At 39.5% G+C, this 15,725-nt stretch overlaps 1 long non-coding RNA gene across 1 annotated transcript in view; it reads left to right on the top strand.

Annotated features, from left to right (window-relative positions):
• LOC125632576 (uncharacterized) overlaps positions 1–15,725 on the top strand; it is a 73,328-nt gene that overhangs the window by 18,439 nt on the left and 39,164 nt on the right. The window contains exon 2 of the long non-coding RNA XR_007355359.2: positions 12,481–12,647. This is a non-coding gene — a long non-coding RNA (uncharacterized LOC125632576). The remainder of the gene's footprint in view (positions 1–12,480; positions 12,648–15,725) is intronic.

The raw sequence follows: 15,725 nt of genomic DNA, 5'->3' as shown, positions 1-15,725 counted from the left end.
GGTGAGAATTTGCTTCAGGTTGGGTGGCTTTCTGTAGGCAAGGACTGGCCTGTCTCCCAAGATTTGTGAGAGTGTTGGGTCATCCTTCAGGATAGGTTGTAGATCCTTAACAATGCGTTGGAGGGGTTTTAGTTGGGGGCTGCAGGTGACGGCTAGTGGCATTCTGTTATTTTCTTTGTTAGGCCTGTCCCGTAGTAGGAGACTTCTAGGAACTCTTCTGGCTCTATCAATCTGTTTCTTCACTTCCGCAGGGGGGTATTGTAGTTGTAAGAATGCTTGATAGAGATCTTGTAGGTGTTTGTCTCTGTCTGAGGGCTTGGAGCATCAGCCACACTATCAGAGGCTCGTTCACCTGCACATCCACCAATGTGATATATGCCATCATGTGCCAGCAATGCCCCTCTGCCATGTACATTGGTCAAACTGGAAAGTCTCTACGTAAAAGAATAAATGGCCACAAATCAGATGTCAAGAATTATAACATTCATAAACCAGTCGGAGAACACTTCAATCTCTCTGGTCACGCGATTACAGACATGAAAGTTGTGATATTAAAAAAACTTCAAATCCAGACTCCAGCGAGAAACTGTTGAATTGGAATTCATTTGCAAATTTGATACAGTTAATTTAGGCTTGAATAGAGACTGGGAGTGGCTAAGTCATTATGCAAGGTAACCTATTTTCCCTTGTTTTTTCCTACCCCCCCCCCCCCCAGACGTTCTTGTTAAACCCTGGATTTGTGCTGCAAATGGCCCACCTTGATTATCATACACATTGTAAGGAGAGTGATCACTTTAGCTAAGCTATTACCAGCAGGAGAGTGAGGTGGGAGGAGGTATTTTTTCATGCTTTGTGTGTATATAAAAAGATCTACACTTTCCACAGTATGCATCCGATGAAGTGAGCTGTAGCTCATGAAAGCTTATGCTCAAATAAATTGGTTAGTCTCTAAGGTGCCACAAGTACTCCTTTTCTATCTACAAATGGTACCTCTTAATCCAACAGATGCACTCTCTGTATGTTAGGTCCAACAATTCTGATTTCCACATTCTGAAGCCTAAGGTTGTTCAAGGAAAGGATAGTTGGGGATGTGAAAGGTATTTAGTTCTTTGGTTTACCTTTCTCTTTTTTTTCCTTTCCTTAGTAAACTTCTCATCCCTAGGCCTTTCATTCTTAAGTTCTTACTGCTTGTATCCTGACTGGTTCCTTACAGGATGGGGACTTTATCCTGTGAAGCGCTGACTGAAAAAAACTTGGTAGTAATGGTGGATAATCAGATGAACATGAGTTCCCAGTGTAATGTTGTGGTCAAAAGGGTGAATGCGATCCTGGATGTGTAAACAGGTGACTCTTGGGTAGGAGTAGGTAGGTTATATGACCTCTGTATTTGGCCCTGGTGCAACTGCTACTGGAATATTGTTTTAACTTCTGGTGTGCACAGTTCAAGAAGGGTATGAATAAATTGGAGAGGGTTCAAAGAAGAGCCAGGAGAATAATTAAAGGATTGGAAACGATGCTTTATAGCGGTAGACTGCAAGAGCACAATTTGTATAGCTTAACCTGGGGGTTAAGGGGTGACTTATTCATAGTCCATAAGTACTTATATGGAGAACAAAACTTTGATAATAAAAGGCTCCTCAGTCTAGCGGGCAAAGGTAAAACAAGACCCAATGGCTGGAAGTTGAAGCTAGACAAATTCCTACTAGAAATAAGGAGCAAATTTTTAACAATGAGGGGAATCATTGGTACAATTTACCAAGAACTGTGATAGATTCTATATCACAGAGAACTTTTAAATCAAGCTTGGATCTTTTTCTAAAAGATATGCTCTTGCTGAAACAGGAGTTAATTCATGGCAGTTTTCTATAGCCTGCATTATACAGGAGGTCAGACTAGCTGATCACAATTTTTCTGTTTATTCTTAGTAAATAAGAGCTCTGTGTTTGACTGAAGAGGTTGTTGGAGGAGTTGGAACTGTCATTTTTCCTCAGTAGAATCATTGTGATGTAGAATCCCAGAGAGAAAAGGGTCTAATCATGATATTGTTGATTGTTTAGTAGTGAAGAAGGTGTAGAAAGAAGATCAATTTTCCCAGGTAGGGGAGAAGCTGTTAGTCACTAATTGTCTTTAGATTTTTGTGTGTAGCTGTACAAACTGGGAGACGATTAGGACTAGAGCCTGTTTTAATACTATTGTTTTGAAAGAATACATTTTTACTGGCTTTTATGAAAAATACAGTTCCTTGTTGAATTACAGGTTGATAAGGAAATTCACTCAACTAATCTGTCTGTTTGTGAGCCTCACACTTCTAGGTAGGTGATGTTTTAGAAGCATCTGAAAGCATGAAGTGAAGTGAACTACTCAGAAAATATTTTAGTTCAACAGAAAATAATAATTCAAACCCATATTATATAGATTTTTATTTAATTTCTTAGCTTTTAAAAAAAGCAAACTGAAAAAAACAAATTCCGTCATGTAGAACAATATTAACTCCCACGTGATTCATCAGCAAGGTTTGAAACTTTAGATTCACAGCACAAACCTCTGCCACTTCAGTTACTCCTATTAACACCTGTCCTTTCTGCAGCGATTGGGACACATCTACATAGAATGTACCAGGTTGCAACCCCTTTTTTGACTCCTTCAGAACCTCTTACTGGCTGCACTTCTCCTCACACCTCCTGATTTCCGCACACACCCCATCCTTGGCCCTACAAAGTTGTGAGACCTCCTCATCAGCCTTCTCCTGGCATTGGCCAAGATGGCCAACCATCACACAAAGAGGAAGAAGCTGGATAGGGAGGTGGTACTCTGGGGCTGTGGGACCTATTTCAATTGCCTTGTTCAATCAAGTCTCCTTGCAGAGTTCGCCTTGGCAGTGTCCACTGACTCCTTAGATGCCTTTAAGGAGCAGTGGGTGCTGTGGGGGGTTCTGTGCACGGTTTCTGCTTCCAGTTCCCTAATTTTCACTCTCTGACCTTCGTTCCTATCCCAGTTTTTTATTTTTGTCTTCAGTATCCACTTGGGAAAACCACATACTGGGTCCACCTCTCCCCTGCAGTTAAGGGGGAGGGCTTTTAGCTATGGGCAGGCTTAGGCCTGCCATATCCCGGCAACCACAATACGTTCTCTATTAACGTATAGAAGCACTAGATTGTCATCTTGTATGTGAGCCAGCCACTAGACACTCCGGTCTATCTTGCCATCCAGACAAGCTGGTTTATGTGATAAATGGTCACTTACACCAAAAACAACAAAATAATCAGTGCCAGGAGACCAGTCACTCCCCCAGGTCAATTTGCATCCTAGATCTCACACCAAAGACAATGCTGGTAGCCAACAGTATAGTAAACTAATTAAAGGTTTATTAGCTAAGAAAAAGAAATGAGAGCTATTGAGAGGTTAAAGCAGGTAAAAATATATGTACAAGTGAATCACACTATGTAATTTCAAAAGGTACCAGAGATGTAGTAATCTGCCAGTTTCCCAAAAGTCTTTTAGGGCTACCCAGTGTAACTCTGGGGATCTCTGTCTTCTCATGCAGTTATTCTGCCCTGTTAGAATCCAAACAGTCCAAACAGGATTTTTCCTTGTGTCCATATGTATAGCTTTTTCTCACAGAAACCAAGCTGACAGGATGGCCCCCAAGTGGGTACCTTCTCTCCTGATGAGGAGAGAGGAATGCATTTAGAGAATTTGATCTTTGCTCTCACACACAATGACCATTTGGCTTTCCATGCACAGGAATTAGCACTTTCCTGTTATAAGCCTTGTGTAACGCAAATTAAGAACTTTCTCATTTGACGGTTTACTTAGTTACAGGGGTAAATACAATGCTAATGTTTGCTATTTCATTATAACAGGGTACAGATAAGAGAAAACAGTGAATGCAACATCCCATCAGTTTTTCCTGAAATTTAAACACTAAACACATTTTAATGTATTTTTAACATCTACTTTGAATTATACTAACACAAAAGTGAGCTGGGTCTGGCGTCCAGCTGTGAGTTAGCCAGTTCTTAGTTGATGCCTGCAACCTTTGCCAGAGATGGCACTTGGCTTACCTGCTTCTCACCTAGTAACACAGTAGTCCCTCAGCTGCCAGGAGGAGCAATAGCAGGAAAAGTCATGTTCAGCCCCTGCAGCCCTGGGCTGGAGCATGCCCAGTAGAGATGGAATTTTCAGAGAATTTTGCTGCCTAACTCTAACAAGTGTGTACTGAACATATGCAAACTGAGATTTGCAGAGGTTCATAACTTGGCAAAAGGTACACTTCTGACTCCAGGAGTGAAATGCCATACCCCTGCTCCAAAGCATGGGGGCTATAGAGCTTCTCTACGGTGAAATGATTGTACAATTTTTTTAACCTGGGCAAAACAACACATTTTTCTTTACCATCTCTCTCAAAAACAGCTGAATCATTTTTGCTGAAATTAAAAATTACTAAATAACCTGAAGCAGACACATGGCATGGAAAATTTTAGCTCAAATAGTTAAAGCTTGGCAAAGTTTTATAAGCAACTGAAAATAGGGTCTTATAATGGGAAATACTGGGCAACCTCAACTATAAGTGATGGTACCTCCATCACTTATAAAGGTTTGTGAGGAAAATACGAACATATATACTTTATGTTGTATATGCTCCCTGACTTTTTTCCTTCCCTTTCTGGAGAGGAGAGGTCTTTAGGGGAGAGGTTTCCTATGTCAGAATAAAAAGGGAGCTGATTCCAGTGTTTCTTAGAAAATAAGATTTAATTTTGCAGGGAGGAGTAATGAAAATAGGTTAACAGGTTTCAGTATTTATATTAATTAATTTCTTTAACTGTTTCTGTTGGTAAAACTGTAAGGCTTACCTCTTAACTCTGTACTCTGATTATCAGTGAAACCTCTCTTCCATCACCACTTGAGAGACAGAAAAGGAAAATCACTTTACAGTGACACTTGGGGAGGAATGGAGATGTGTCGGTCTTAATGTGTAAAGCATTAGACTCCAATTTGGCCATAAAATAAGCAAAAAAAAGTTAATTTAAAACAAAACTACATGCCTACCAAATCTTGGCTCTTATCTAAGACAGTCAAAATTAGACTGATTTTTTTTTCCTTTGAACTAAAAGGGAAAGAATTTTTTTCCATCACAGTTTTTATTCTCAGGCAAGACAAGTGTCTGTAGGAAGTAAGTTGACAAACATCCATTGCCATGGAAATATTAGAAAATAGTATATTTAGTCAAATATTTGTAAGGTATAATTTGTTTTAATTTAATAATTATTTTCACAATCTTTTCATAGTTAGGCACAGATTCTCAACCTAGAGGCTTACAAACAGGTTTTAGGAGGTTGAATCACCCTCCTTTCTTTATGGCTGGATGGAAGGAGTGTCCTAAACCTTTTTTCTGTTCTTACTTGAGGTCTTGTTACATAGAAGGTAGAGAACCATTGCACTAGAGAAGTGGCTCCAAAATGGAACATTGAGCTAATCTACCCAGTTGACCTCCTGCAGTAGAGTTTTCTTCGAAGGAAATTGAGGTTGAAGAAACTATTAATGGTGTATTCTAGAATCTTAAGTAAAGACCAGCTGAATGTTACTCATCTGTGCTGCATTTGTTGCTGTTATTTATTTAGGTATTATTTGTTACCATAGTGCTTGGGAAGGAACGGACAAGGACTCCATTGTGCTAGCTGCTGTACATACATAGAATAAAAAGAATAAAAAATATGGTCCCTTCCCTGAAGAGCTTACAATCTAAATTTAAGACAAGAGACAACAGATGGCTACAGACCAAAAAAAGTGGAATATAAGGAAACAGTGAGACAACATACATTAGCATGATAGGTCGTGGTGTCAGCACACCAGTAGTCTAACCATTGTTAATACCATACATTTTTTTTGTATGTATCATGGCAAAGGAGAGATTTGAAGGAGGATAATGAGGTAGTTTTGCAGATGTTTACAGAGAGCTCCTCCCATGACAGGGAGCATGGGAGAAAGCATCAAGGTGTTAGGTTGAAAATTTAATAAGTGGGCGATGGAGGCTATATTGGCTAGTCAGAGGCAAAGGTTGACATTTTGATAGTGAATGATAGCAGATAGGCTGTGAAAGGCCTTGAAGGTGAAGACAGATGGCTTATGTTTGATGTGATAGAGAAGAGGGGAGTCAGTGAAGGAATTCAAAGAGAGCAGTGATGTGGTCAAAGAGACAAGCTAGAGAGTGATCTTTGCATTCCAAATAGATATGATCTGGGCACAGTTGTAGTTGTCAAGACTAGTGAAAAGGACAATGAGATGTGAGATGATGAGAGCCTGGATGAGAGTTTGAACTGTGTGGATGGATAGGAAAGGCTGTATTTTAGAGATTTTATGCTGAAAAAGTTGGCAAGATTTAGACATAGCCTGCATGTGAGCACTAAGAGAAAGGTGCAAGTCAAAGATGACCTCCAGGTAACTGGCCTAAGTGACAGGTAGGATCGTGGTGTTGTCCACAGTGATTGAGAAAGGAGGTGAGGGGAGAGCTGGGTGTGGGAGGAAAATTAACATATGTAAAGCAGAGCTCTTAAGCTTTAGCTGATGGTTAGACATCAATGAGAAGATGTTGGGGGGGGAGGGGCAAGATTTTAGTTTGGACAGAAGGAAATAGGTCTGTGAGTCACCAGTACAGAGGTGGTAGTTGAATTTGTGTTTGTGGATGAGATTGTCTGAAGATAAGGTGTTAGAGAGAGGAGAGAAGGGACCAAGGACAGAGTCCTCTGAACTGATCACAGAATTAAAAATTAATGATAGCTTAGGTACAAGTGATTATGATTTGATTACATTTATATGTGCAAACAGAGTAAAGTAATACTCCTACTAGGAGCTTTAAAAGGGCCAGCTTCACAAAAATCAAAAGAATTATAAGCCAAATCAACTAGGAGGACGAATTTAATCAGAAAAATGTGAATGATAATTGGGAATTGTTTAAGAACATTTTACCCAAAAAGCCACCATCGAGGAAGAAGGCAATATTGGTTAAAAAACAGGCCAAGTTTAGAGGGGAAGTGAAGGCACTTCATTTGGATGAAGTGAGCTGTAGCTCACGAAAGCTTATGCTCAAATAAATTGGTTAGTCTCTAAAGTGCCACAAGTACTCCTTTTCTTTTTACTAATGTTAGATATTTTTAAATCAGCAGGTCTGGATAACATACATCCAAGTGCTGGCTGAGTAGCCTATTGAAACATTAATGTTTACTTTTAAGAAGTCTTGGAACACTAGGAAAGTTCCAGAATATTGGAAGAAAGCTAATGTTGTGCCAATATTTAAAAAGGGTAAATGGGAAGCCCTGGGTAATTATAGGCCTTTCAGTCTGAGATCAATCTGGGCAAGATTACAGTGCGGCTGATATGGTACTTGATTTATAAAAAATTAAAGGAGGGTAGTATAATTAATACCAATCAACATGGGTTTATGAAAAATAGATTCAATCATACTAACTAACATACATACATAATACCTTTTTTTGATGAGACTACAAGTTTGGTTGATAAAGGCAATAATGTTGATGTAATAAGCTTAGACTAAGGCATTTGATTTGGTACCACACAACATTTTGATTAAAAAACTAGAACAATATAAAACGAACATAGCATCTATTAAATGTCTTAAAAGATGTCTAACTTATAGGTCTCAAAATGTAATTGTAAATGGGGAATTATCATTGAGCAGGTGTGTTTCCAGTGGGGTCCCTCCACGATCGGTTCTTGGTCCTATGCTATTTAGCATTTTTGTCAATGACTTAGGAGATAACATAAAATCATCACTGATAAAGTATTCAGATGACACAGTAATTGGGGGTGAGTAATAAATAATGAAGAAGATTACTGATTCAGAATGATCTGGTTCACTTGGAAAACTGCGTGCAAACAAACAATATATGTTAAGATGGTTCAGTGTAAATGCATACATCTAGGAACAAAGAATACACCATACTTACAGGATGGGGGACTTTATCCTGGGAAACAGTGACTGAAAAAGATTTGGTGGTTGTGGTGGATAGTCAGCTGAACCAGAACTTCTAGAGCGACACTGTGGCCAGAAGGGCTAATGCAATCTTTGAATGCATAAATGGGAGTGTCAAGCAGGAGTAGAGAGGTTATTTTACCTCTGTATTTGGCACTGGTTTGACCGCTGCTGGAATTCTGTGTCCTGTCTTGGTGTGCCCAGTTCAAGAAGGATATTCCTAAATTGGAGAGGGTTCAAAGAAGAGCCAGGAGAATGTATAAAGGATTAGAAAACATGCCTTAAAGTGATAGACTCATAGAGCTCCAACTATTTAGCTTAATAAAGAGCAGTTTAAGGGGTGACTTGATTACAGTCTATAAGTATCAGAGGAACAGCCGTGTTAGTCTGTATTCGCAAAAAGAAAAGGAGTACTTGTGGCACCTTAGAGACTAACCAATTTATTTGAGCATGAGCTTTCGTGAGCTACAGCTCACTTCATCAGATGTATACCGTGGAAACTGCAGCAGACTTTATATACACACAGAGAATATGAAACAATACCTCCTCCCACCCCACTGTCCTGCTGGTAATAGCTTATCTAAAGTGATCAACAGGTGGGCCATTTCCAGCACAAAGCCAGGTTTTCTCACCCTCCACCCCCCCCACACAAATTCACTCTCCTGCTGGTGCTAGCCCATCCAAAGTGACAACTCTTTACATAATCAAGTCGGGCTATTTCCTGCATAGATCCAGGTTTTCTCACATCCCCCCCACCCCCATACACACACAAACTCACTCTCCTGCTGGTAATAGCTCATCTATAAGTCTATAAGTACCTTCCCAAAGAACAAATATTTAATAATGGACTCTGTAGTCTTGTCTAGCAGAGAAAGTTATAACATGATCCAAAGGCTGGAAGTTGAAGCTAGACAAATGTAAACTAGTAAGAGAGTATTAATTTTTATCTGTGAGGGTAATTAACCATTGGAACAGTTTACCAAGGGTCATGTTTTAGGAATTATTTTGAGGAAGATCTGTTTTAGGAATTATTTTGGGGAAGTTCGATGGCTTGTGTTATTCAGGAGGTCAGAGGAGGTGATCAAAATGGTCATTTCTGGCCCTGGCATCCATGAATCTATAGAAGCAGCAGAAACAGGAGAAAAGAAGCCTAACACCCCCACCATAGTCTGATCCAGTGCAGGGAGCATGAGAGAAGAACAGGTTTCTGTAATAGAGGGCAACTGAAGAGGCAAAGTCAGACAAAGGTATCCAGGTCTCCCTGAGAAACAGGACCTGTTAGGAATGAGATGAATAGGTTATAAATGGCTGTGATCTTTTTTTTGAAATAGAGACAGCAAGAGAAGGGGAGCAGGGAGGAATAAAGAAGGGGAATGAGCATAAGGTTAGGAATGATGGCTTGAGAGTAGCAGTAGTGATGGCAGGGTTGGGTGTAGGAGGTGAGACCTGAAGGAGAGCCAGGATTGGGGCAAATGTTATCAGAGGTGAGGATGAGCCTGCGGATGTGGGACCTTGATTTGTGCTGGTTGGAGGAGGGAGGAGATCAGGGTGGACAGGGGATAAGGAGCAAGTAGAGGCAGTGTGAACTGTAGAGGAGTATGTGTAACCATTAATGGGAGATGAATCCAATGGGGAAAGAGAGGCAGTAGGAGAAGGACAGATGTTATGGTGCAGAAGAGTGGTATCATGAGAGCCGTGCATGAGTGGCAGGTGCATAAGATTATAAAAAAAACCCCTTACAAACTAAACACAGTCAAGGTCTGATGCATGGTTTCAGCCTGATGCTGAGTCCCTGCTTTCTGAGACTGGTCCCCTGCTATTGGCAGGACTCCCGGGTTATAGACACCGCTGGTGGTGAGGTCTCTGGGCCAGGCTGTGATGCAGTTGCCACGATGGCTTGTGGCCCGGTGCTGAGTCTCTGTTATCTGGGAAGGATCCTCTGGCTATATGCACTACTCCCCAATTAGAAACAACGAGGAGTCCTTGTGGCACCTTAGAGACTAACAAATTTGTTTGGGTATAAGCTTTCGTGGGCTAGAACCCACCTCATCAGATGCATGGAGTGGAAAATACAGTAGCAGGTATAAATACACAGCACATGAAAAGATGGGAGTTGCCTTACCAAGTAGGAGGTCAGTCTAATGAGACAATTCAATTAACAGTAGGATACCAAGGGAGGAAAAATCACTTTTGTAGTGGTAATGAGAGTGGCCCATTTCAAACAGTTGACAAGAAGGTGTGAGTAATAGTAGGGGAAAATTAGTATGGGGAAATTAGGTTTTGTAATGACCCAACCACTCCCAGTCTTTATTCAGGCCTAATTTGATGATGTCCAGTTTGCAAATTAATTCCAGTTCTGCAGTTTCAAGTTGGAGTCTGTTTTTGAAGTTTTTTTGTTGAAGAATTGCCACTTTTAGGTCTGTTATTGAGTGACCAGGGAGATTGAAGTGTTCTCCTACTGGTTTTTGAATGTTATAATTCCTGATGTCAGATTGGTGTCCATTTATTCTTTTGCGTAGAGACTGTCCGGTTTGGCCAATGTACATGGCAGAGGGTCATTGCTGGCACATGATGGCATATATCACATTGGTAGATGTGCAGGTGAACGAGCCCCTGATGGTGTGGCTGATGTGGTTAGGTCCAATGATGGCGTCCCTTGAATAGATATGTGGACAGAGTTGGCGCTGGGGTTTGTTGCAGGGTTTGGTTCCTGGGTTGGTGTTTTTGTTGTGTGGTGTGTCGTTGCTGGTGGTTATTTGCTTCAGGTTGGGGAGCTGTCTGTAAGTGAGGACTGGCCTGTTTCCCAAGGTCTGTGAGAGTGAGGGATCGTCCTTCAGGATAGGTTGTACAGTCACCATTATTAATTATTCTGCAACCTAAAGATCAAATGAATGTTACTCATCTATGCTGCAGTCTGTTATACGCTGGGACACTAATCCAGTCATTAATCACACACTTATTGGAGGGCATGCAATTTTTTTTATGGCTTTCCATGCAATTACCAGCCAGATCCAAATACGATGATTTCTTGGCATATGCCTTGGTCTGGGTATGTTTATGCTGCAGCTGAGACTGAGCCTCTCAGCTTGGGTAGACAGAGTTATGCTAGAGGAACTCAAGTAAGTGAGCTAAAAATAGCAGTGTGAATGTTGCGGCACTGGTAGAGGCTCAGAACAGCCACCCAAGCTCAAGCCTACCCTAGCTACTTGAACTTGGATCAATGGGCTAGCCTGAGCCTCTGTAGGTGCCACAATGTCAACAGAGCTATATTTAGTGTGCTGACATCAGCCTCCACTAGCGTGTATGTCTACCTGAGCTGAGAGGTTTGCTCTGAGCTGCAGTGTAGACATACCCTCTGAGGTTGTGGCAAGAGAGAAACATTGCAAATGGTTGCTTTGGGTGGTGGGCAGTGGTGAAGTTCTCCATTAACAAAATGGAAGGTGAGAAAACCTGATTTATCTTTATAAAATTATCTTTATTATTAATAAAATTATATTTGGATGGATGGTCATTTACTTTACGTGGAGCACAACGAGCAGAGAAAAGCAGAACCTTGCTCTCTCTGAGGGAAGTCTCCTTTGGTGAATCTACACAAAGGAGCATAGTTAGAATTTGTGTTATGTATGAGGTACTAAGCTTGACTTCAATCCCTATTTTAAAGAAACAGTTTACACCCTAATTTATGATTTGACAATATATATATTTTGGATCACGTAGTGATGTACCAAAAAGTATATGTTATTACAACATAAAACAAATTATTGCTAAAGCAAAGGCTGTGTGACTAAAGATTGATGCATGAACCTTTTTTAGAAGTCTCTTGTACAGAAGTTCTTGATATTGCTTAAGAGTCCCATGAATAGTTTTTGTAATCTACATTAATTGATCACATGAACCAATACACTTTTTTAAATCAGACATGGATTAGTTTTGAGAATGAGTGGATGTTGGTCCCAAATTGTTCATGAGAAAGGGAATTAAAAAGACACTTGAGGTCTAGTTTATTTTCTTACACAAGATTTTTTTGTATTTAGCAACTTATTAAAGGTGTGTTAATATATCATTCTTCTTAAAATAGATCTGTATTTGTTGCTTACTATTGTTACCTCAAGGGCAATAAAGCAACGCTTCAGAAAGGAAAACTTAGAAATGGTAGAGGGGAGATAAAAGGAAAGACTCTTTTCTCAGAAGGACAGACTCGACTCCCTTCCATATCTGTCGCCTGTGGATTTAGCTTACAATAAGGGTGTCCCTCCCTCCCTGTATGATGTAATAAAAATGAAGAAAAGACAAGGTAATATGGTGCAAACAAAGGTAAGTGATTAAGAGTAAAGGTAACTGGGAAAACGGCGGCGGGGGATGAAACACAAACTTAACTGTACAGTGGCGACTGGCTCTAGGAGCTTGAAGCTCAGACCAACAAAACCTCCCTTGGCATTCAGAAAAACAATAAATGAAACCTCAATACAGAAACCTTTCTTACGATTTAGACGCAGTGGACACTATGCACAGACGCGAGGCCCAGGACCTTCTACTCTCCAGCTAATTGGAAGCCTTTGAGGAGGACCGCTGTGGAGTCCCGATGACTGCTGGATTTCGTCGCAGGCAGGGAGACCCTCTGGGATTATGGACACCGGGAAAGCAGGACCCTCCACAGGTAAAATGGATTCGGTTTGCTGTGGCGGGGATAGTGATGACAGGCCGTTCCTTTCTCAACCTTGCTGCGGGATAAATGGTACTCTTCTCTCTAGCTTTGGAGAGTTGGGCAGACTTGACCGTGCATGCGCTGCCCCTGGAATATATATTCTCTAAGGCGGGAAAAATTTTGAGGGAATAAAATGTTGGGGGTTGGCTCTGGCGGGAAAAGCTGGTTCAGTCCGGTTTGAGCCAGAGAACTCCATTGTTTAAGTTGTAAAGAAGTTTGCTTACAAAGATGGAGTCCAGGGGTCATAGTTCATATACTCCATAGTAAATTCTATTGAAGCTAGTGATTTACTTACAGTTACTTCAGAAATACATTATTAAAATACCTAATTAAACATATTAAACAACACCAACATTTTTTTACTTTTTATACCTAACACTATGTGTTGGTAGTAATTAAATTTTTAAGGTTACATTCAGGTTTTTAGTTAAAAAGGACTTAAAGCTCCACTTTGTTAGGCATAAAAACAACCAATGATCATAGCCAAGTTACCCCACTGTTAGGGAGAAATTTAATATTTTGGAAATTTGCAAGGAAATATATTCAGCAATTTAAGAACACCAGAAAGCTAAAATAGTTACTTTTAAAACATTTATGGCTGGTGTCTAACATTTTTTCACAACCCTCTAATGCCTTCTTTTTAAATGTTGAAATTTATGAGAGAAGATTTAGTTTGACAAACTTTTTAAATTAATTTTTATTACCATTTTTCTTCAAAACTGATATTAATAGCATCATAAAAGCCAAAGAATACTAACTTGTTTTTCAGATACCTTCATCTAACATTTTAGATGTTAAAACTCTGGCATCTAAAATTTCAAATGTCTTTTCTTCTGAGAGAGGAATAAAAAGTGGAGCTGCTAACTACACTGCTAATTATCTCATTAGGTTGGAAACATAAGCTCATGTGTACACTTCTAAAGGAATGAAGTAGGGAACTTTCACACTCTTGCAAACCTGAGTAAGAGCCAGGAGGAGAGCCATATTCCTCCTTAAGGCTGGAAGGAGAGGAGCTCTATTGTGCACACTAGGAGGTGAGTAACAGTGGAATGCTCTTCCTGCACACTTAGCTTGACACTGGGGAAAACATAGGTATATTATAATGTATATACCAGGTACACAAGGTGAACTTCTAGGCCTGGCAATGTAGATGATGTGTAATGTGCTTACAAACTCTCTATACCCTTCTAATTATATAATTCAGACTTATTTGTGTTGAAGTATTCTTAAATATGACTTGTGAGTCAAAGTCAAGACACCTTCTTTGTGAATGTCTAAGGTGATTTTTCACATCAACACTGAAGTTAACTGAATATATGCACTGTAAGGATGACAGAAATTAGGTAACAGTGTAAACAGGTCATTCTGGTCTTTTTAATGTTAGTTATACATTTTGCATTAGGGCTGTGTGAATTACTTTAGTAACCTTAACTCTAATTTGGTGAGAGTTTTTGTTTAGGATCTATAAGTGTTATGTATTAAAGGAAAAAATAATTAAAGAACATTTTCCTCAGTTATGGATTATGAACTCTGTCCTTGTTAGAGCACAGAGAGCTTTTTAAATCATGAGGGCCATCACAACTTCTGTTTAAAAAATTGTCCTAACACAAACTTATCTAGTAGGAATAGTTAGTGATCTACCCTTCATTAGGTCTGATAAAGATCAGATGGTATGTGTACTTAGAGGTTGGCTTTTTTTTAAGGTTGTGTCTGAGTGTCGCATCAGTTAATCATTTCACCAGTGGACTTTCCTATCTTTCCTTCTAGTATTGGAGAGGCCGTGCTTCACAAAGTGGATTTAACAAAATGTCTTGATTTCTACTTTGAATAGATATAAACCTTGAAAAGGCCCTAATTTTTTTTTTCCTTTTGATACCAACATATTAGGTCTGTTAGAGTTCTGAAGAATTATTTTAAAATACTCTAGTTATCTTTGTGTGTTTCTTGGGATTGTCACTTGAGGATTAAATTAAAGCTCATTTTACCAGAATTGTGGCAGCAATGATAACCAGTCTCAGGTCAGTTTCACCCCTTGAGGGGAGCAACTTGGAGTCATTACATGCTTTTACAAAGCACTAATGCCTGGGCTGATCACATGGGACTCTCACATCAACTTGGCTGTAGTATAAAAGATTGTTTCCTGTTCGCTGTCCATATCTTTACTCTCTTCTCTTTGTCTTTGAGTCTGTGTTTCATATATCTAACTATCTTGTTGTGTTACCATATTGCCACTTGTGCTTTTCTGCTTTAGACAGGATTTTCTATAGCAATGCCCACATTTCAGCACTGTCATTAATAAGTTTATAGCTTGACCATTAAAAATTCAACTTGGATTGAAACCAGTATTTTAAAAAAAGAAATAATTATGTAAAAAGAATGTTGTTTGATTTTTGTTTTTACAACTGACATTCTTGGGAACCACTTTCAATTTGTTGAAATGGAGAAAACAGAAGTGAAAATGAAAATAATAAATGATGGGCTTTATTTCTCTTTCCAGTCTAGTTCTTTAATATAGTACTGTTTTAAAAGGAATAAACTTAATAGAAAAAATGCTTCAAAATAACATTTAAGGTTGTGACAAAATAACAATGGAAATTCCACATTTCTCCTGCCTTCCTCTGTTCACTTTTCTTAGTTGAGGCTTCTGAGAAGTGCATCATTTTAATCAGTGTCCGTATACTAGAGACTTTACAGCGATGCTTCAGATGAGGAAAAGGCACTGAGACTATTCTGTTACATAGATGCCCTCCTTGTGGCAATGGAGAGAGGGAAAATTTCAGTCCTGATAGTATGTTGGGTATATCAGCAGTTTATTATATAATCAAATAATGAGTGCCATAGACTTGCATTCAATTCCCGAGCTACTAAAGATAAACTACATTATCTGTTTTTCTTATATAGATGTCAGAGAGTTGTGATGGGCAACTCCTCCTCCTCCCAAGAGTCTTCACTTTTAGAATTGCACAAGAATCAATCCTGACTTCATCCCTTTTCAATATTTATATGAGACTTCTTGGACAATTAGTTAGG

Source organism: Caretta caretta, chromosome 2, assembly GCF_965140235.1.
Source record: "Caretta caretta isolate rCarCar2 chromosome 2, rCarCar1.hap1, whole genome shotgun sequence".
NCBI classification, from domain to species: Eukaryota; Metazoa; Chordata; order Testudines; family Cheloniidae; genus Caretta; species Caretta caretta.
Note: the sequence above shows the minus strand (reverse complement) of the source record. Positions and strands in the feature narration are given on the sequence as shown.